The sequence below is a fragment of the Ascaphus truei genome, chromosome 5 (genome assembly GCF_040206685.1).
Source record: "Ascaphus truei isolate aAscTru1 chromosome 5, aAscTru1.hap1, whole genome shotgun sequence".
NCBI classification, from domain to species: domain Eukaryota; kingdom Metazoa; phylum Chordata; class Amphibia; order Anura; family Ascaphidae; genus Ascaphus; species Ascaphus truei.
In genome coordinates, this window is record NC_134487.1 from 119240532 (window position 1) to 119262030 (window position 21499).

Below are 21499 nucleotides of genomic sequence, written 5' to 3' on the forward strand. Positions count from 1 at the left end.
GGATAAATGTTGCTAATATGTTTAAAGGGATAGGAAAGTACGTATATTTATTCCGTCAGCAATGTGTACTACTCTTTCAGGTTCTACTATATTGTATTAGGAAACAATTTGTTTGTGATCGCTACATGTTATGCAGTCTGCAATGTTACGCTGTATCCACGCATTGAAAGTGAAAATGGTGGTTACAAAAAAAAAAAAAATTTAAACGCAGAGTCAACGCATAACGATTGTTATATTTACCATTCTTCTAGAATTAACTCTTCGCCTGGCTGCAACTGGTCGCTCCAGAAATGCAAGGCATTTTCATCCACGCTTGACCCAACCGCTGAATCCAGTATGACACATATCTCCTCCAGGATGCGCTCATAGGAATCGCCACTGCTTTCTTCAAATAATTGGTCGGGAGGTAGGTTCATTTCTTCGGGTTCCCATTCCAATGCATTTTCAGCTGAAAGGCTTGGTACATAATCATAGTACTTTTGTTCTTGTACAATGTGGGTTTCAGGAATGGAGGCTGCAGATATTGCAGCACGTATCGATTCAAACGGATCAGTAGTAGCGGATACATTGCTATTGCCATTAGGAATAAATATGCCTTTCACGACAATATAAGTGCCGTCTTTCAGGAGAAATTGTTTTTCCGGGGCAATTTTCCAGAAACCATAGGTGTGTTGTAGCTTATCCTGGTCACGTTCAAAAAAGTCATTACTTGATAAAGTGAATCTTATTGAGGAATTAAAATTCCGTGCATGCTTACGGTCTTGGTAATAAGGATATTTTGCTCGAATGAAATCATCGATTTGGCGTGTGCTTGCTTTCTGTCCGCGACTGTTCAAGATGGCTTCACAGATCATGTACTTATACCCTAAAAGGGGATTAATATTGTTAACGAATTCATCAGCCATGTCTGAGTAGCACAAAAGCTGTGTGCAGGTCTGTGTTATTTGCTCATCAAAATGAATGTGCTGAATGGCTAACAAACTCCTGTTTTTCCTTGTCAAGGTCAACAAAACTAACTACTTTGACTCCTTATTTCAAACGCCAATTGGATTTGTTTTTCTAATTGGGTTAACATTTGTGGTTCGTGATATGGGACTGTGGGAGAAACATTTCTCCTTCTTTTATCTCGTTTGTGAAAAACATCCCTACACTTTGAATTCCTTCACATAGTGTTTTTTTGAAAACTAACAAAGAACACTGTGTGAAAATAGTTCTTAGCCAGGCATATCAGTATAAACACACACCTGCAAAAAGAAATGTTTTTTCCCCGCTTACATTTCTGTGTGTATGTGAAAGTCTGGTTAACTCCCTGTCTGCATGAGTTTAAATACGTGTGTATATATATATATATAAATATATCTCTCTTATAAAAATATATATATATTTATATATTATATTTTATTTTTTTTAATATTGCAGGAGTACACACAACATTGATGGCAGTAAGTATACCTTGTATGAAACCTATTTAAATGGTGAGAAACATGATTGAATGAAGTAATAAACATTTGTTTAAGCACAATACTGTTAGAGTCTCATACTTAGGATATTTCTCAAACATTAGGCCTGTATTATTAAAATAGTGTGCTTTCACAAGGAAGCATGAAGTGTATTAGTTTGTAAAATACATGTATACCAGTTTATATAGTATACATACATATATATACACACACACACACACACACACACACACACACACACACACACACACACACACACACACACACACACACACACACACACACACACACACACACACACTCAGTGTGTGTGTGTGTGTGTGTGTGTATATATATTATTATACATTCTGAGATGTTATTGAAACAAGAACACACAAATGATTAAAGGACAAAATTAGAATGCCCAAGCAAGGCAAAGGTAAGTAATAATTTACACATAATCCTGCTGTACACATACAAGAAAGATGTTTGCAGTTACTTAGGTGTTTTTATAATTGCATGTGACTAATATGCATATGCAATTCTTACATCAATTAACACACCCAAATGCAATGTTTTGCTGCAAAGTCAATGGCAGCTTCTCTAAACTTTGCAACTGGTTCCAGGTGGACCATTACTGAACAGACGATTAATACATAAATATTTATAACACTATTCATTAATTGAGTGTTAACATTTCCAAAACTTCACGTGTACAAGAACATAGTTGAAAGTTTGGAAACAACACAGTCTTCAGCATACATACAATATTAATTAGATAATGTGAAGTCAACAAAACAAGGGCAGAGACATATTGAGTGAATTATAACATTTATTTTTTTTGTTCCTTTTGTGAGCGAGTAACAGGCCTGCTTGTTGTCTCTTGCATTTTTTTTTTCGTTTGCCACCAACTTTCGCCACAACAGAGCCACTTTGAGTGGCCTCTGGCACTTCACGGGCAGGGCTTATGGGCAGTGACTCACCTACAGGGCTTGTGGGCAGTGACTCACCTACAGGGCTTTTGGGCAGTGACTCACCTACAGGGCTTGTGGGCAGTGACTCACCTACAGGGCTTTTGGGCAGTGACTGTTCACCAACAGGGCTTGTGGGCAGTGACACATGTGAGCAAGTTGGTACACCGTGCACAACACATGGTTGGTCCGTTTCATCTTTCCTGGTCAGTACTAACTGCTTGTGCTGTTGTGTTTTTGTGGCCTCCTTTGTAGGTGTCAGCTGGTGATGTAGTACAGATGGCAGCGGTAGGATGTCGTCAGGAACCTGCACACCAATGTGTGCTACTTGACCGGTAACATTGGGACTGGTGACTGAAGATCAGATGAATGTGGTGAGAAGTGGCCAGCATGTAATGATCCAGCCTGTGAGGTGTTGAATTGGGGTACATTAGTCATTCTCCAGTAATTAGCTTGGGTTTGCTGAACAACTAATGCTTCGAATGAGGTGTTGATTTTTTGCAACTGTTTAGGCACTTCAATGAAGACTCTGTGGAGATGTGCCAATTGTGATACTGTTTCTTCCTGCAGTCCAATCATCCTTTCCAGCACTGTCATCATGTCTGAATGGCGACGATTTTCTGCGTCCACTATTTTTCCCTCTGAAGCTACAATTGCATCGTATGTGGAAGTTGATGGACGATTTGGCGGTACAACAGTTTCTATTGGCACCTCTTCATGGTCACTTGATTGTATTTCAGTCTCTTCTGCGGCGTCATCCTCATCATCCTCATCATCCTCATCACCATGATGTTCTAAAAAGAAATGTACACATTATTAAATGGCATGTTAATGTATGCTGTGTTACTATGTAATTGTACTGTGTCCTAAGTAACACCTAACATGTTAGCATACGTTTTATAACCTCACATTAAAAACTACCTTGACTTACGAATAATGTTTGGACTCAGTATGAAATATGAATGAATGAAATATTGCTCTAAACTCAGAAGTCCTACATGATAGTTCACATCACTAACACAATACATGTTGCCTTACACTTAATTTTCACTGACACTAAGTAATCCTATTTAAAGAAGATGTGCAAAACAAATAATGAACATGACAACATAACATATAGAAGAGCACATATTATATGGCCACCAACTGATACACTCACCTTGTAGTTGTGTTGAGCTGGCTGACCCAGGTGAAGACACTTGTTCCATCTCAGGTGACACATGTCCTCCAGGGGCAACTATATATAACAATAACATAAGTTTGACATTTACATGTGTAAATATTGAACAAACACTTATTGTATGTTCTGTATTTATGATTAACTAACAACATCAGTTGCTTAACCGAAAATGTGTGTGAAAGTGAACATAAATAGTTGTAATAACACTGTACATGCCTGTGTACTTAGAAGTTTTGAGTTCCCTAACATACAACATACTATGTTTCTGCAGTAATGCGTGAGGATAAATAGATTAAATTTGTACCTTAAAATCATATGTTGTGTAGTGATATCAGTATCATAATGTACATAACTATCATGAGATGACCATTCACAATGGTTATCATGAAGGTGGTCATATTGCAAAAAGTGTTGTTTTTGGTGTGGTACATTAATCGAAGATGTGGCACACCTGAATGTGGCTGTGACTCAACAAGACAACACATGCAGTGTGTGATAATGTGTCTTTGATAGTAGTTCAACTATAGATATGAGTGAACTAATGTGTGACGTACGCTTTGATAAGTAATGAGTTGTTGGGGCATTTTGTAGCTAAAGTGAAGCTTTCAAATGAGTGTGATTAACTTCAGTTGTGCTAGTCAGGTTGTAATAACGGTATTCCCTTCCCCAAAAAGCCTGATCAGCCACACCTTTCAATTACTTGAAACAGGTGCAAATGGTGTGAACTAAGTTGACCCTAAAATGAGGCTGCAATTAGTGTGTGTGCTGAACCCCACCCCCTCTGTTGAAGTGTATGCTGTGATGAGATATTAATTGCAGCTGCTTTAACACAATGGTAGATGAGCTAAATAGTCGTGTGCAGTTTTTAAGTTATGAAAACAATGACATAAAATATGATACGTGTGCCTCATTATGCTGTCTGTATATGAGTTAAAGCAAAAATGGACCTTTTCATAAACAACTATAGATGTGTTAGTGCAAGTGATGTTTGTAGGCCGTTGCATGCAATATATTTGATGCATGCTTAAAATAGGCAGTAATGTCATGTTTGTCGGAGTAAAATAAATAAAATACACAATAATATTCTACATATTTCTGTTCTGTACCTGTAGCTAGTAATAATTTCTGATTAACATGTGTTACACATGTGTACTACCCTGTTGTTCCCCATCTTCGCCCACCATCAATTGCTTCCACTGCAGCTATGCATTTTGGGAATTCACATGTAAATGAGCACGCAATGGCACGTGCTATATTAGTTACTGCTTTTAGTAGGACTACTACATATATGTCTATTTTGAGATATATATATATACAGAATCAGACATATACATATATAGATGCAGGTATGCTTATATTGTGAAGACAGTATAAAAAGCAGTGTAAATATGCAAAATAAGTGTAAGCAACGACACACCTAGTACAGTAATATTTATCACCTGCTGGAAATTGTGACGGATAAATTCCAATGTCACGGTCACCAGCCAAGCCTTCCACGACGACGGTAAGTAATTTTGGCCGAAGCAGCTCCTCCAATGGAGTCAATATGAGACGTTGTGGTGTGGGCCCACCTCCAGTGCCAGTAGCATGCACGCGTTGGACTTGTATTTTCTTTTTCAATTTGGACCTAATATCATCAAATCTTTTCCGACAATGATACTTGTCCCTGACACTATTCCCACAGGCATTGACACCAATGACTATTGTGTCCCACATTTCTTTTTTGCTTGCTGCACTTGTCCGCCCTTGAAAAACATATAAAAGATATGAGGTAAATTAATAATAATATAAGCACCAGTTTCCTACACTGCTAGCTGTTCCAAGAGATAGCAAACATGCTGTTTTATGTGTAATATATGAAGCACATGAGCATTCACTACTAAACCTATACATGTAAGCAAGCTTGCATTCATATTGTATGCAGTTGTGGCAAATTGACCGCCTGTGTTTATTTGTCCTTGTAAGGCATGATAAAAAGCTGTGTTTCCACACTAATGAACATAGAAAGATATTGTGTACCCATATTTGCATATGAACAAAACTCAGATGACCTAGGATCACATGTATTTGAATAATAAATGTAAAGGTACACTTACCTACTAAATGTCCATAGAGACTGTCATAGTGCTCCAGAATGCCAGTGACAAGAGCCCTATTTTCCTGGTCATTGAAGCGAGGATTACGTGGCTTCTCCACACGTTTCTTCCGAGCAGGTTTAGGGTCAGAGCTTGGCTGGTGCTGACTGGACTCTCCTTCTTCCAATGGAAGAGCCTCCAAAAGCTGGCCACCAGCAAGCACGCCACCACCAGACACCCCATCAGCAACTGCGCCACCAGCAGCACTCCCAGCACCAGCACTCCCACTCCTAGCACCAGCACTCCCACTCCTAGCACCAGCACTCCCAGCACCAGCACTCCCACTCACAGCAACAGCACTCCCACTCCCAACAACAGCACTCCCACTCCCAACAACAGCACTCCCACTCCCAGCAACACCACTCGCAGCACCAGCACTCCCACTCCCAACAACAGCACTCCCACTCCCAGCAACACCACTCGCAGCACCAGCACTCCCACTCCCAGCAACACCACTCGGTGCACCAGCAACATCACTCCCCTGAACAGAACGTTCACTCCGACGCGTACTCGCACGAGTAGCAGTCCCACTCCCACCAGCATCACTCTTCCCACGCTTTGCGGGCATACTTCCAGCACTCACAAAAAACAGACAAGAAATGTACAGGCAATCACACGAAGCACTTCCACATATAAAACAAGACAAAGATGTAAACAAAACAACAAAGGACAAAGCTCTCCCAATACACAACAAGTCTCTCAGTCAATATGCAAATCTTCAATCGTCCAGCTCTGTGCGTCTCTCTCTCTCTCACTCCCAACAACACAGAGAATGATTAGCAGTACACGTTGCCTTTAAATATGGCGCGCAATCAAATACATGCTTGTTTCGCCTGATTCAGCAAGATTTGTGATTGTGCAACCTAACAGCACCCCGCCACGCACGCCGATACACCTGTGTGTGATCGGCTCATCATTGTGAGAGTGGGCGGATTTGTTTTCGGCTTGATTTTGAATGTATTCGGCACTTACTGCATACGGAGAGGGAAAAACGCCAATAACATGACTAATCGATAAGCTTGCCGATTTCACATAATCGTCGCTTACTGCATGAGGCCCTAAGTCTGACATATTGATTGCTATCCTAAAACAGAAATACGGGAAGGCTCTACAAGAGGTTCATGCGCTCAGCACAGAGGTGCAAAAGTCATGCCTGGAGGGCCACGGTCTGAACGCAGAGCTGGGAATGTTGAAGCAAACCCATAAGATTGCCCTGTTTGATTTAGAGACTGTAAAGTAAGAAAATGAGAGTCTGAAAATGAAAAATTCAGATTTGACTGACCAAACAGAAAAAGTGAAGAAACAGTTGACTCAGGTAAAATTAGAAGTGCAGGAAGCACTACAGAATGCATTGATGCACACTCAGAGCCAGCACCAGGAAGAAATTGACGCCCTGAGAACACAATTGCGAGATGTATGCACAAAACAGAATTCTCTCGCGGAGGAACTTAACGTATTGAAAAAGGAGAAAAGCATTCGAATAATTCAGAAGCACTGCAAAGCTCGTATCCAAGTAAGAAGGGAAAGAGAAAATTATCGGCGTAAACGCGCCGCAACTATCATCCTACAGGCTGCCTACAGAGGGATGAAAATTCGTCAGTTTAATCGCCGGAATAAAGCAGCCTGTGTTCTTCAATCATTCTACCGTGCCCGCATGTTACGAAACAGGTTCCTCATTATGAAAGGAGCAACTATAAAAATCCAGTCTCTGACTAGGATGACATGGAACAGGATTCGCTATCAAACCCTGAGAAATGCTTCACTGGTTATCCGCCTGAATAAATGTAGGCCTCAGGAAATGTAGGCCCTCAGGAAAGAGAGGCCCAAGACTACATGCCTGCCGACTGCAAAGGTAAAATGCCACAGGGTACAGCCAGAGTTAGTGAGAGCCCCATCAAGGTGAAGGTGCTCCAGGTAATCAGTGCTTCATCTTCTAAGTACCATATAATTGCCCCAAAGGGAAAATTCCAAATCTCTGAGAGTGATGGTCATGAGAAAATTCATGGCAGTAAGAAGTACCATAAAGGTTCAAAAGTTGCAAAGCAAAAGCGATGAAGGTCAACGCTGGCCTTGAATTTTTCCGGATCTCGCCACTCTGGGCCACAATATAAAGACAAAGACTATCCGGCCCCAGAGTTCCATCAGAAGCTAAAGAAACAGTCCAGTCATTTGCAGGTTGCAGCGGGTGTTGAAATGAAGTCAGAGGATGTAATGGACTGGAAGTCAAAGAAAAAAAAAATGTTTGGGGAGCTGACCGATATTTTTTTTATTACACGTGTGGACTATGTCACGGACACTTAACTTTGCAAATAAGCTAGTGTAGTTATGCTATATTAGGCCTCTAGAATAAGCATTTTGTAACTATTGCAATGTTATATTGGTTCTCTGTGTTGAAAATGTAGCTAAACTACAAATTAGTATACAGGGTTGATGGCCCTTTTGGTTGGTAACTATATAATGAGGTTCATATTCTAGAGAAGAAAAACCCAGGGAGGTAATAGAAACTATCTGGTTTTGTGAGTATATTTAGCATATCCTGGGTTATAAGAATGTGTGCTAGACATTTGTTTTTCAATATACTGTAGTTCCCTAATAGAGAGCAACAAAATATGTTTGCCAAGTATAGTCTCTTATGACGAAAACTATTGTCCATAATTGCTGTGAAAAAAAAAAAGTTAATATTCGTGTCGTGAATGTTTAATATTGTACTGCGGAGTTAGCTCAAGTATTTCAGGTAGGACGCTCACCCCAGTGAGGTCCATGGCCGCTCACCCCAGTAGGTGTGAGCTCGGGAGGGGGATATGTGACACAGTCCAAAGATGTTAGGCAGCTTTCTGCCCCGTTTTAGGTCAGAAAGTGCAGGAATAGTTAAAAATGATCCATTCCACAGCTTCACATTAACTATGGCTGCTGGATGGAAAATCCAGACCACAGATTACAATGGGTCTAGTTCTCCCTCACCTGCTCTTCTAATCACATGCACAGGTATTTAGAGCAGAGAGGTTTGCATTTCACTCTCTCTCCTTAGAGCCTGGAGGCTGGGGGTATCGCTGCTCCCCTGCATCCAGTTTCGGGGTGGACGGCCCCTCCAAGTATCACAGTACCAGAGGATTTGCCTGGACACTTGGGACCGAGTTCCCACCACGACCAGATAAGACAAACAAATGTTTATTGATGTTTCTAAAAGACTATGCTGTATCTAGTGACCCTAAATGAGAGGGCATTGTTTTAAGCTGGGGAACCAGGTTAGTTGGCCCAGCAGCAGTTAGAGGCTGATTCTGATGTGTAGTTAGATCCCTGAAAGGGATAGGATTTCTTTATATGATTTGGTTTTTATTTCTTAAAAATAACAGTGTGGGAAATACTATGACACTGATATAAGTGAACCGCGGAATGAAAATATCTGAGTGCCTCTAACCTACACATGTTAAAGCTGCAGTACCTTACTTGGATGAAAATAAAGCAGGCAGAAGCCTGAGTTAAGCAACGTAATACTTTGCATGTTCCTGTTTGTTGTATAATTAACCCTAGAAGACTGTGTCAGGAAGAACCCAGACAGACGTCAGCGCTACAAAAGAGGGGCGTTTGTCACAATAAGCATATAAGTGTCACAGAGGAGTGCTACTGAGCATGGCAATATATATTTAAAACCAGAGACAGAACATAAAACACAGATGAGCTCAGTGCACATCCAGTGAAACTTATACACAGTACAGTGCCTAAATATATATGTATAGATATCTATTAAATAAAATGGTCTTTTAGTTTAACATTTTGGCCAAATTGTTGTAACCCCTGAGCCACTGCACGGCAGACCACATCTCAAGGGTCCCTAACACTAATATACATTTTTAATAACCTGTGCATTACCAGGAAGAATGATTTATAATAAATCTGTCAAAATTAGTAGCATAGTTCGAAGTCTGAGTGAAGCTTTTATTAACCTGTACATTACCAGGAAAACCGGGACCAGCTTTCATGCAAAGTCAGGGGGAAACCACCCCAATCGACCGAGCACCCGTCGTCACGTCCGCTCCTCGATGCGTGATGATGTCATATCTATGCGTTTCGCGTCATATGACGCTTCTTCGGAAGGTATGACGGGAAACGCGTAGAGGTGACGTCAACGCGCATCGATGAGCGGACGTGACGACGGGTGCTCCGTCGATTGCGGTGGTTTTCCCCTGACTTTGCATGAAAGCTGGTCCCTGTTTCAACCACATGTAAGCTTATTCCCAGGACTTTTTCCATCACTAGATCTATGGGCTTTTGTTGCAGGGATCCTCATTAGTGCCTTGTCATTGTGGAATTGTGAGTTAATGTGAATCCTTTTTATGTACTTTCTTATTATGCAGTTTTATTTTAATTGGTATAAAGACAATTATTTTTACTAACTGCGTTTTTCCTTTTTGCGCTTTCTTTTGTTTGCATGTTTCCTATCCACTCCGCTGATCACGGGAGAGTGAAAGCTGCAGAGGGAGAGCACATACTTTGAATCAAGGGGATCTATTGAGACTGCGCACATCTGCTTTATTCTATGGACTATTTATATAGATTGTGATGTCTCCATCACAGCGTAGGATCTTATGTCCCAGATTAAGGTAGGAAACATAGTTTTTCTCTATATGGGGTTTATTTAAATAATACACTAACAGGTCCACCGTCCCTTTAAGTCAAAACAAATCATAAAATAAACGCCTTCTCCTCTTAGGAGACTAACTACACATGCAGCTTCAGTCCTTTCTAACTGGATGGACAGCTAAGCTGGTTACCACCCCAAAACAGGTACTATTATAGCTAAACATATACAGTCTCTGCACACGGCAATATAGTGTTTCTCTTATCTGTTATTCCAAGGTTATGGAGCAGACATCCCCGCTTCATCATGGTCTCTCGTACGTCCTTCCAAGGGGAGCTTAGCCGAACGAAAGCTCAGAGAATCTCTCCTTTGTAAGTCCAATGTTAAGGACAGGACATCCCCGCTTCAGCACTGTCTCACGTCCTTCCTACTTCTTCCGGAGATTAATAACCCAGGCAGTCCCAGCAGGCTCCATGACCACCATACAGCGGGTCTAAGGGACTGTGAAAGCTTCCACAGCTGGGGAGAACTCTTCTCTGTCCACCTTCTCTAGGAACAGCAGTCTCAGCATGTAGTTACTTCCTGACTTTTAAAACTCCATGAGCAATCAGGAGTTCAGCCTGCAGTTTGCAGTTTGCAGCTGCTGCTGGCTTCGCTAGGAAAATGAACCCTGTGTTTGCTGGAAAGTCGCATAGTTGCCTTATTCCAGCACCTAGAAACAGTGATTGTATCACAATATATTAAAATATGCCATCAAAAAGAATAACATACTACAACAAATTATCAATGAGATAAAGGAGGAATCATTCAATTTTGAATTATTTGAAATGACAAATGTATATTTTTCCCTGTTATATGGTTAGGGTGGAAGAGATGTCAGTTTTCTGTCTGTAAAAACATATTTTTGTTCTGCTGACAAGGTGTTGCATATTGGCCATAGATAACATGGACTAGGAAGAAAACATATATTTTGGAGCTGAGCATCGAGGGACAGAGGTTGTGCGTGTAGGAACGTTACCAAGCAACAGGGATCACAAACCAGAGCAGAGGTTTCCAAGGCAGCCGGATGCCAACAGAATTACGTCACGCTGGACACACCTACACGACAAGTCATCAAAGACGGAGACATGCCCCCACCCCGGACGGAGGATACACCCCCCAGAGCAACAGAAGCTGGATTGGAGCAGAGGACACACTGAGAAGGCGTCACCAATGATGGAGAACACGCCACCAATTTCATGGAAACGGAGAGGAGAGTTAATCCATGATGGAGGACATGGCCCCAAATGCGACAGACACCACTAGAATCTCCATTGGACCAGGAGAAACACAAAGGACGTAGATTGATGACAGAGAACTAACCACAGCTGGGATTGTTTGATTGGTATGGAACTAAAAAAAGGAAGAAAGAACAGACTAGATCTCTGTGACTATTTAGTCATTAAATGACTTCTTTGCATTAATCTTTTTTGCATCTTTTTTTTGGTGTGCACGGAACCCCCATTTACTATATAAAAACTCCAATGTAATTATATGTTATGCCACTTTCACTTGATAAAGGCCAGCTACAGGATGAAACATTGTGTTTATATTTGGTACAATAAATCTTGCTTAAAGAAAACCTGAAGTGCTCTGATTCATCTTCTTTACTTTGGATAATAGTTTAGCATCACATCTATAAAGTGAGCTGTTTTCTATGTTTAGGTCAAGAAGACACATGCATGTTTACTGGGTACAGTGCATGGTTGGAAAAATGTACATAAAAGTCTGGGAATATGTTGAGTTCTTATGATCGCATCCTTTCTCATCGAAATCAGTTGTTTACATTCTATTCCTCAGTCCCTTTTGGCTGGTGGTGAAGAAATAAAGCTCCATATGTTTCACATTTAATGAAAAACCTGAAAATCCATCAGGCTTTTGCAACATAATCTAAGTGACTATATAATGTGTGCTAACCAGAAGACATACATCTTGTGAGAGTTGGAGAATTCTGGGGGTTTGATGACATCAGTCTTTTCATGAGTTTATACGTCAAAACCTTGTCGTCTGACATTCAGTAATGAGAATTATACTCCTCTGCTTGTTCTCAAGATCCCAGACAAGGTCAAGACACAAATTGGAAAAGTGTGGGAAAATGGCCCTTCCAATATACCTCATATGTGTGTATTTAATATTCCCTTTATATACTGATCTCAGTGTGGAATCTTTCAGTAGATGCTAATCTCATAGAAATATTAGTGGAAACCGATTCTTACCATGGATGTTATTGTGAGTTTTCATACCACTACTTTAAAATTCAACTGCAACTGTTGAATTATTGCAGTCAGCAAGGACCAATTCCCTAAACCAGCAGCATGTAATGTGTTTTCAGTGAAATGTATTCTTGCAGTTAGACTTTTACATCTAAATTTATAAAACCATTACAGATATCCGAAAAAATCAAACAAATAATAAATGCTTTGACTGTATTGCAACCCCAATATAAATTGCAATTTGGATTACACTTTAACTACAGTACTACAGTGCTCGAGGTGCTTTCCAGGCCAAAAATATTAGATTATTAAAAATGTACTGGAATCACTTACCTAATTGCAATAACTGTTAGTGATTGTCAATGCCATTTACTGTAATATAGTTGTCATCAACAATAGCATATTAATATGGCAGTTTAACAAATAATACTCTAAGTTAGAAGGAACATTAAGATTAAATAAGCAAAAATATTTGCTACATACAGTATGCACATTTATTAACAGAGTTGCTTAAAAGGTATCAGAAATAAGTCATGTTCTAGTGTAAAATAACATATCTTTGAAAGATCTATTAAAACAACAGAACATTGTGTGATGAAAAGGGCAGCATGTCGGTTAAATAAAGGTTAAGCCCGTCCTACTATCCCGTCCCTCAGGGTCATTACCCATGACCCATGGATTATTGTAAGGTACGGAGATTGCCTGTAAATATATTTTCCCAAAATCCTGTAAAAGTGTAAATCTTTATTGTATTTTGAAAGTAGTGGTGCCGTGTATGTTATGCTTTAACACATGTGGTTGTAAAATCCATTGACAGATTGTTCCTGTTTCAATATGTGCGAATTAATCCAAAACCGCCATTGGATACAAACCACTGGTGATGTTTAACAATACAATCCGAGGATTGATACAATCCGTTGGTTGATTTTACCAATCCAATTTTTAGCAAACCATTGGTGGATTTTAAGGTTCCAATCAGCGAATTCTGCAATCTGTGCACGGAATTTGCTGATTGTAGTGTCGGTAATAAAAAAAAATCCAGAAAAGACTTATCGCCCTTTTTGAGACTGATTCACGGAAATCCGCTGATCGATCCGAGGAAGATACAAATCCACAATAAAACTTCACCCATTTCTATTAGCAACCCCTTTTGTCTGAAAAACATGTCCTCCTGCTGGACATTGATTTCCCTGGTCTGGGGCAGCAACTCCCATGAACGGGCACATAAGCCCTCATATCCAGCCATTTTTTCAGGAATTTGGATGGTCAGAAGGAAAGGTCGAGTCTGGGTAAGGTTGTGACAAGAGGACTTCTTCTGATTTTGCACATGGACTAAAAGCGGAGTCATTTTCTTGACCACCAAACAGGTGCCATTCAATCCGCACTCTTGGAACTCCTCTCGTCTTGCAGTAGTGACCGTAGGCACTCCTCTGATTGACCGATCCATATCTTCCGCTCGACTTGATGTCCCGATTGGCAAATGACCAGACCTATTGCCGCACCCCCATCTACTGTTATTGGCCTGTTTGTCCTTCCCGCCGTGCGATGATTAGAATTTTAGAACAAATGCCAGGCCACTCCAGAGTTCCAGGTAGTCGGTTGTTGTTCGTGGGTCGTCACAGTGATTGGAGACTGCTTAGAAATATGGGGCAGCGGTGATCAGAGAACGTTGATGCCATGGAAAAGGCTAGATTTGCAGGAGAGACCTGGGTAAGTGGGCTTATATCGTGCCCAGCACCTACTGTAGTGAGTTAGGAGACCCCAGTTAACCCCGTAAGTGCAGAATCTTTCTATTTGATGTGTTTTATATGTTGTTTTTTGTCTTTTAACTGTGTCTATTGGTTGCGATGTTCCCTCTTGGATCATGCCAGAATAAACCCCTGGTCTTCCATGACAAAGTTTTTCAAGTGTTAATTACTTGCTTAGTGTCTAATAGTTTGTGATACACAGCTCAGCCTAAACGTTATACTCTGCTTCCATCCAATCAAATCGGGGCTACTAACATGACATTACATAAATAGGTAATGTCCGTTAGTTTTCCTCAGTTTAATAGGTATCCACAAATCTAATGATATTCAAACAGCCACCCATGAAACTATTTTTGTGACATTAACTGTATTAATAGGGATTTTAATTGCCGAGAGGTGTGTTAACCAATATACTGCACATGTGCATTGGCAAAACTTTAACGTCCACATTATGCATGTGCATTACTTTAAGCTAATGCCCATGAGCACATTAAAATTCCAATAAATGCACATAACAGTAGAGTTTCTCAGCAATATCAGCTAGGCCTTTCAAGTGTCAAGATGGCGGAATCTAAAGCCTAAAATTTACAGAGGAGGAACTTGACATCCTCATCAATGGAGTGGTAAACAACAATTCCAAATTGCTTGGTGCACTGTGCTCACGCATAAGTACATCCGAGAAACAGAGGATCTGGGGCAGGAAGCTTACCAAAATAAATGCCCTGGGCAACACTGTCCAATAGTTGAATATGCTTAAAAGTGCTAGGCAGGCCTCAAGCGCAAGCTGGCTGACCAGGCCGCCCACACCAGGCAGGCTGGAGGGGGACCACTTGTTACACTGAAGCTCACGGCTATTGAGCAGTGGCTTATGGAGGACATCTCCACCTCCCAGGCTTGGTCGATATAGAGGTTTTGGAGAGGGATCGATCAGCTAAGTGAAAAGACAGAACATACTGCCTAAAATACAATAAATATCAATAAAAAAAAGTATTTTTGCAGTGCAATCACACATTCAGGTGTTGAGTATTTAGCTAAGATTAGAAAACATGCCTTGCAGTAAGGTAGCAATTGGTATAAAGAAAACGTTTGCCTACTTTAGGACTTAACTGCTCACTATGCACAATAACATTGGTCAAATCAACAGTTAAAAAATCAGTATCTCAAAGGGTTAATATAAAACCTAATGAATTATCTTATTAAACGTATCTAAACACGCATCTGCATCGTGCACTTATCTCCTAAAATCCACCATCAGCATCCTGCCTACATTCTTAAGATTCACTGAAGAGTATTGTTTCTATTCCTTCTGCTAACAATCACCCCAGTGCTTTAGCTATTTACCTGTGTCCCTCAAATCATCTTCCTGTCTAAAATAATTCCAGAATTCTGATGTTTGCGATCGCAAACATGTTATAAAAAGTCAAATTTAAAGAACTTAATGTAAATTTGTGCCCATACTTGAAAATGAGAGGTACAGTAACTCTAAATGTATTTGCTCCACAAATGGGTGATTAACTGTAGCAGGCCTCAGCTCTTATTGATGTGCATGGGAGTAAAGGCCGGCTAAAGTTTAGCACCAGTTTTTGGATCAGAGCCACTGTTTTTTTGTCCTGCTAAAATGTTCTATTAATAAAGAGACATGATTAAAAATGACTGTTTGGACAAACCTATTCTCTCAAAATGTGCTTATATGTACCCACGTTCTGTATGACTTTTTTGATTATATTATGTCATTTATTTTTCAGGCCATCAGGCAGACAGCCCTTGCCAGTGGCTGTAGATGACATTGAAGAAGGTTAGGGAGACAATCATCCTAATCCTCACAGCGGTTTCATCTGCGGAGTATGATATTCCTCCTCCATCTGCCCCTATCTGCACTGCTCTTCCAGCTGCCCTTGCTGCACCCAGGCATTTTACTGCAGCACCAAGAGTAAATGCCCATTCTGATGCTGCTATTGTGGCACATCAGCAGGAGCTGTCGCGGATTAGCATTATCTATTAGTTGGTGACCTTGGTGCACACATCTTGATGCAAATTCAGTGTCATCAACTGCCTTATTCACTAACATAGGAATGCTGTGACAAATAGCATTGGCCAGCTGATGGCTGCTGTTAATGGGCTCACATTGGCAGTGCAGCAGGTGATGGAGAGCTTGTGAGCCCCATCAATTTTGAGTACACCATCATGTGACTCCCTGACTACAGGATATCAAGGGTCACCTTGGTGCTTGCTACTCAATCTTCTGCATTCTCTGTGGATCCACCCACAGCCCCTGCAGAGCCAGTGGCAGGATTCAGGCATGGCAAGCCATACACGAGGGGGCCTAGTGAGCCTGGGCAGTTCTGCTCCAAGAAGTGGAGGCGATGACTGCGTATATAGTTTTTTCGTTTATGTTGATAAAATGTATTTTTGTTGTTTAGTATTTCTGCTTTTATTTTTCACACACAGTGAGGTAACTGTGTGCGATTAAAAATGTCTGTCTCTTGGTAATTATTGTTATAATATGTAGATACATTATTGTCCCCTTAGGGACTATTATAACGGGACTTGTGTATTATCAGATTCATACACCCCTGAAGAAGTTCGGTTATCCCGGAACAAATGCGTAGGGTTACCTAAGTTCCTCTTGGATTACCACTACTGCTGTACTTGGCCGATCCGTGGCTGTGTGACTGAAGTACCTGCTCTGTGCCTTTCTACAACCAATGCCGATGCTGTTCGGCTTGAAGAGACCAGGCTTGGAGCTTCATTGGCTGAGAGTGTCCGTGATGTCATCCGCCACCCGAACCCGGAAGTGGGCATTGTGGGAAAACTTCAGTCAATTTGATATTTGGCACAGGACGTTCCAGCACTACAGGACCCAGAGTGGTCAAATCACCTGTTTGATTCTCAGAGCACGTGAGTGGAATGAGCTCTTTGCTCTATCATTTGTTGTAATAAATGTGTTGCTTTATATTTTCTCTTTCTCTCTTCCATACATCATTGAGAGTTCCTATTAGCAGATTCCTTGTTTGATCATCACGCTATTACGTCCAAGGAGAGTTTTGCGCTTTGAGTGTTTTTTGTGACACATTATAGTACATCCATGCTTCATATAGTCAAGATAATGTACCATATTAGGTCATACAAACATACAAACATAACAAACATACAAACACATTGTACTGCTTGAGCTCACCACAAACAAGGCAGGACCCCGGTACTGAGGTGGGAAAGTATAGAACTGCCCACCCACAGCAGTGGGGGCACGCCTGAGAAGTGGAGAGTCAACATAGCCGGGTCTGGGTTGGAGAGAGGGGGTTAGTCCAGATACTTGCTGAGGTCGAGGGGTGGAGCCAACAGTGTAGTCGATGTCCGTTGTGCCGTGGTCAGGGGTTGGAGCCGGTGGGGTAGTAGAGTGCCCAATAGCCATGGTCAGGGATAGAGAAGTGTGGGTAGTCAGAGTTAAGCCAGGGTCGTTATCCAGAGAGGGTTCAATAGTCAAGCCGGGTCGGTACACGTGAGATCAACTGGAAGCAAGATAGGTTAGGCACAAGGCAAGGCAAAGCACAGAAGGAATGCAGGGACACAAGGCTACAAGGGTTTATGCTCAGCAATAAGTGACTGAGCATGCAGGGTTTTTATAGCAAGGCTGGAGCAATCAGTGCGAGAGGCAGAGGCTCGGCCCCTGTGGGAGCAGGGATTGGACAGAGGATGCAGGTGACAGATGAGCACAGTTAGTACTACAGTGGCGACCAACTTTAATCTAACTCGGCTAGCTCCGCGAATTTCAGAATATCCCGGTGATGTGCGGTTTTGTATAGTTTTCGCCCGGAGTGTATTGCGTTATTTTCGCGCCGGTGATTTAAGCATTTTATTCCCGCTGTCTGCAATACTGCAATGCCGTGTAAAAACTCATGGGGGCGTTTGCGAGCTGTTGTCTTTGAAGTCTAATACCTTCGCAGTTCAACACAATAGTTGCTCAATGGTAGGACCCTCCTCGCCGGCGTGACCCTTTCTCGTCGCCATTACTGCTCGGACCCTGTTGGGGTCAAGTGAGAGGGTTCCTAACGTCTAGGGTCAAAATGAATTTTATCTCTTGGTGCCCCAGAACAGAAGTTCCCATGCCAATTGACCTAGTTCCCACGCCAATTGCGCGCTCATTGCTCTTTTTTTACAATGTTGCCGAGCTTGCGGCTTTGCGGTCAGGCAGTAAAAAAAACAGTGCAGCAATTCAACATGTTCTTTTATTGGTGGAGTCAGTACAAAAACATTTATTTACAAATACTGTACAATGTTGAAACATTTAAAGTGCACAGCAATTCTAACCATCAACACACAATAATACATACTGCAGCCTTTATTAAGTTCTTCTGGCAGATTGAAATCGATGAAACATGTACAAAACATTTGTAAAACATGGAGATACATGAAAAATGGACGTTTATACTGTATGAATATTAATTTGTCTATAGAAAATCTACTGTTTGTTTTTGGTGCATGGGGCACAGGGAGTTAAAGTGACTTGATTTTTATGTACTGTATTTGGGGGTTGTATTTGGGGGTTTATTCATCAAATTATTATGATGAACTGCCTTTTGAAATTACAGTGCTGTTAACTATTTCAGCCACACACCTCCAGAGTTTTTAATTCCTCCCTAGCCAAGCGTCAATCGGCTGAGTCACCCTAGCCTACCAACCCCCTCTCTCCACTGGGTCGTTAATCTTCTGCATATTGCCATTGTGTTCTTAATCCGCCCATAGCCGAGCTACAAAGACTCAGTACGCCTGCGTCTAATCACACCCTCCCCCAACCCTTAGAGGCCTGTTTTGTTAATGGTAACGCTTTGGAAAATCCCCTCTTGAATTGGAAATGTAAATCTGATGTGCACAGCACTGTGAGAATTGAGAGTAAACTGATATTGCATCACGGAAAAAAAAATGCAAAGATAAAAATAATCATGAATAATACATACAGAGGCGGCACATTTTATTTGAGTGCGGCTAGCTCCGCAAGCCTGGGGATGCCCCGGCATGCTAGCCGCACTCCCTCGGCGTGCCGCGCGTCATTGACGCGCGGTCACGCGTCATCAGGTGCCTGCGCCCCCTGCACACGCATCCAGGGCTCCCCGAGGGAGCCCTGGTGTCCCGCGATGTGGGGGATGGCGGCAGGGGGTTCCGGGGGACCCGGCGGACCCGGCGAGCAGAGGGAGAAAGCCCCGATCAGAGGGCGCTCCTCCGTGGCTTCGGCGCGCGCCAGGCACATCCCAGCGCGCGCCTGGTTACTGCTGCGGCCGAGACCGGGCAAATGCTCAAATAAACTCGGCCGCAGCAGTACTGTACAGTACTGCAGCCTTTATTAAATTCTTCTGGCAGATTGAAATCGGAGAAACATTTACAAAACATTCGTATTCATTGGTGCACTGTAGGGGTGGTTGTCAATGATTATGATTCGCAGGAAAGTGAATAAATATTTATTTAATTTTACACTGCCGACACACTTAATTGCAGTGCGGCCAGATCCGCAAGCCGGGAGATTTCCCGGCTTGCTAGTGGCCGCCCCTCGGCGTGCCGCGCGTCATAGACGCGCGGTCACGCGTCTTCGGGAGCCTGCGCCCCCTGCACGCGCGTCCAGGGCTCCCCGAGGGAGCTCTGGTGTCCCGCGATGTGGGGGACGGCGGCAGGGGGTTCCGGGGGACCCGGCGGACCCGGCAGCGGTAGGGAGAGCGCCCCGATCGGAGGGCGCTCTTCCGCTGCTTCGGCGCGCGCCCGTCACCCTCGGGCGCGCGCCAGGCTACTGCTGCGGCCAAGAATGGGCAAATGCTCGAATAAACTTGGCCGCAGCAGTATCAGGAACCAAAAAATACACATATAAAAATAATCAGGAATAATACATAATGCAGTCTTTATTAAGTTCTTTTGGCAGCTTGAAATTGGATAACCATTTGGAAAACATTTGGAAAACATGGGGAAACATGAGTAATGCACATTTATAAGAATATTATTTAATACTATATACAGTACTGTAATGTACTGTATAATATATATACTATATACTGTATAGTAATATTATTTTTTCCGTCTTTATCTTTTCCTCATTCTGTCTGCAGTACAGTAATTCATTGAGAGAGGAGAGGTTTTGTGTACATCATTACTGCTGTTTATATACTGTACATTTGACTGTACAGTACAAGCAGATTAGACTGGACCCAACACCCCCCCCCCCCCTAGGCCACCCTTTTTCCTGAAACGACAAGAAAACTAAAAATTAGTGCAGTTACTGTACTGTACTGTATGTGTGTACTGTACTGTATTATGGCAGAACTACTGTAGGTGGCTGGTGCAGCTTTCTCTGGAAAGAAAAAAATGGAGCAGTTAGTACGCAGTTACTGTAGTACTGTCCAACTAGTCTACTGTATACTGTAACTACTGTATACTCTGACAACTGTTAAATTCTATGTACTGTACTGTAACCTGATGGCTGGTGCTGCTCTCTCTGTAAAGAATAAACTAACTACTGTAGTGTATACTCTTACTATCTGGAAAGAAAAATTCTGTGCCATACTTACCTGTATCATACTGTACTTACAATACTACAGTACAGTACTACACTGGCGACACACTTTATTCGAGCTCGGCTAGTCCCACGAATTCGGGTATACCCGGGTGTATTGAGGTTTGTGACTGTTTTCTGCCCGAGTGCATTGGGTTATTTTCCAGGCAGGGATTGAAGCATTTTATTCCCGCTGGCTGCAATACTGCACAGTATATATATATATACTGCATTGCAATTCATGAATTTATGCCATCTGGTAGACACGCGAAGCATTGCAGCCTATTAAATCCTAATCATTATCATTTAACAGATCAGCCGCCCATCAGCCAGGCATGAACCCAGGCTGGGAAGGCAAACGCAACGGGGCTTGTCAGAGGTGAGGAGCGGCGCATTCCAGGTATCTGCCAGGTACAAACTGGGTATTTGCTCAAATAAAGTGTGTCGGTGCAGTACTTTCCTGATGCTTGCCCATTACGCGCGATGACAATGGGCAACACAGTGGCAATATGGTCTATATATTTATTGCAGCGTTCCACGGTGAGTACATCGTTCCAAAAACTCATTATGCCTTTCAACAACTTGTCGTTTTTGGAGGGTAACGCCACTTTCCGGATATGGTCCTTCAGCTGATGCCAGACCATTTCGATCGGATTGAAGTCT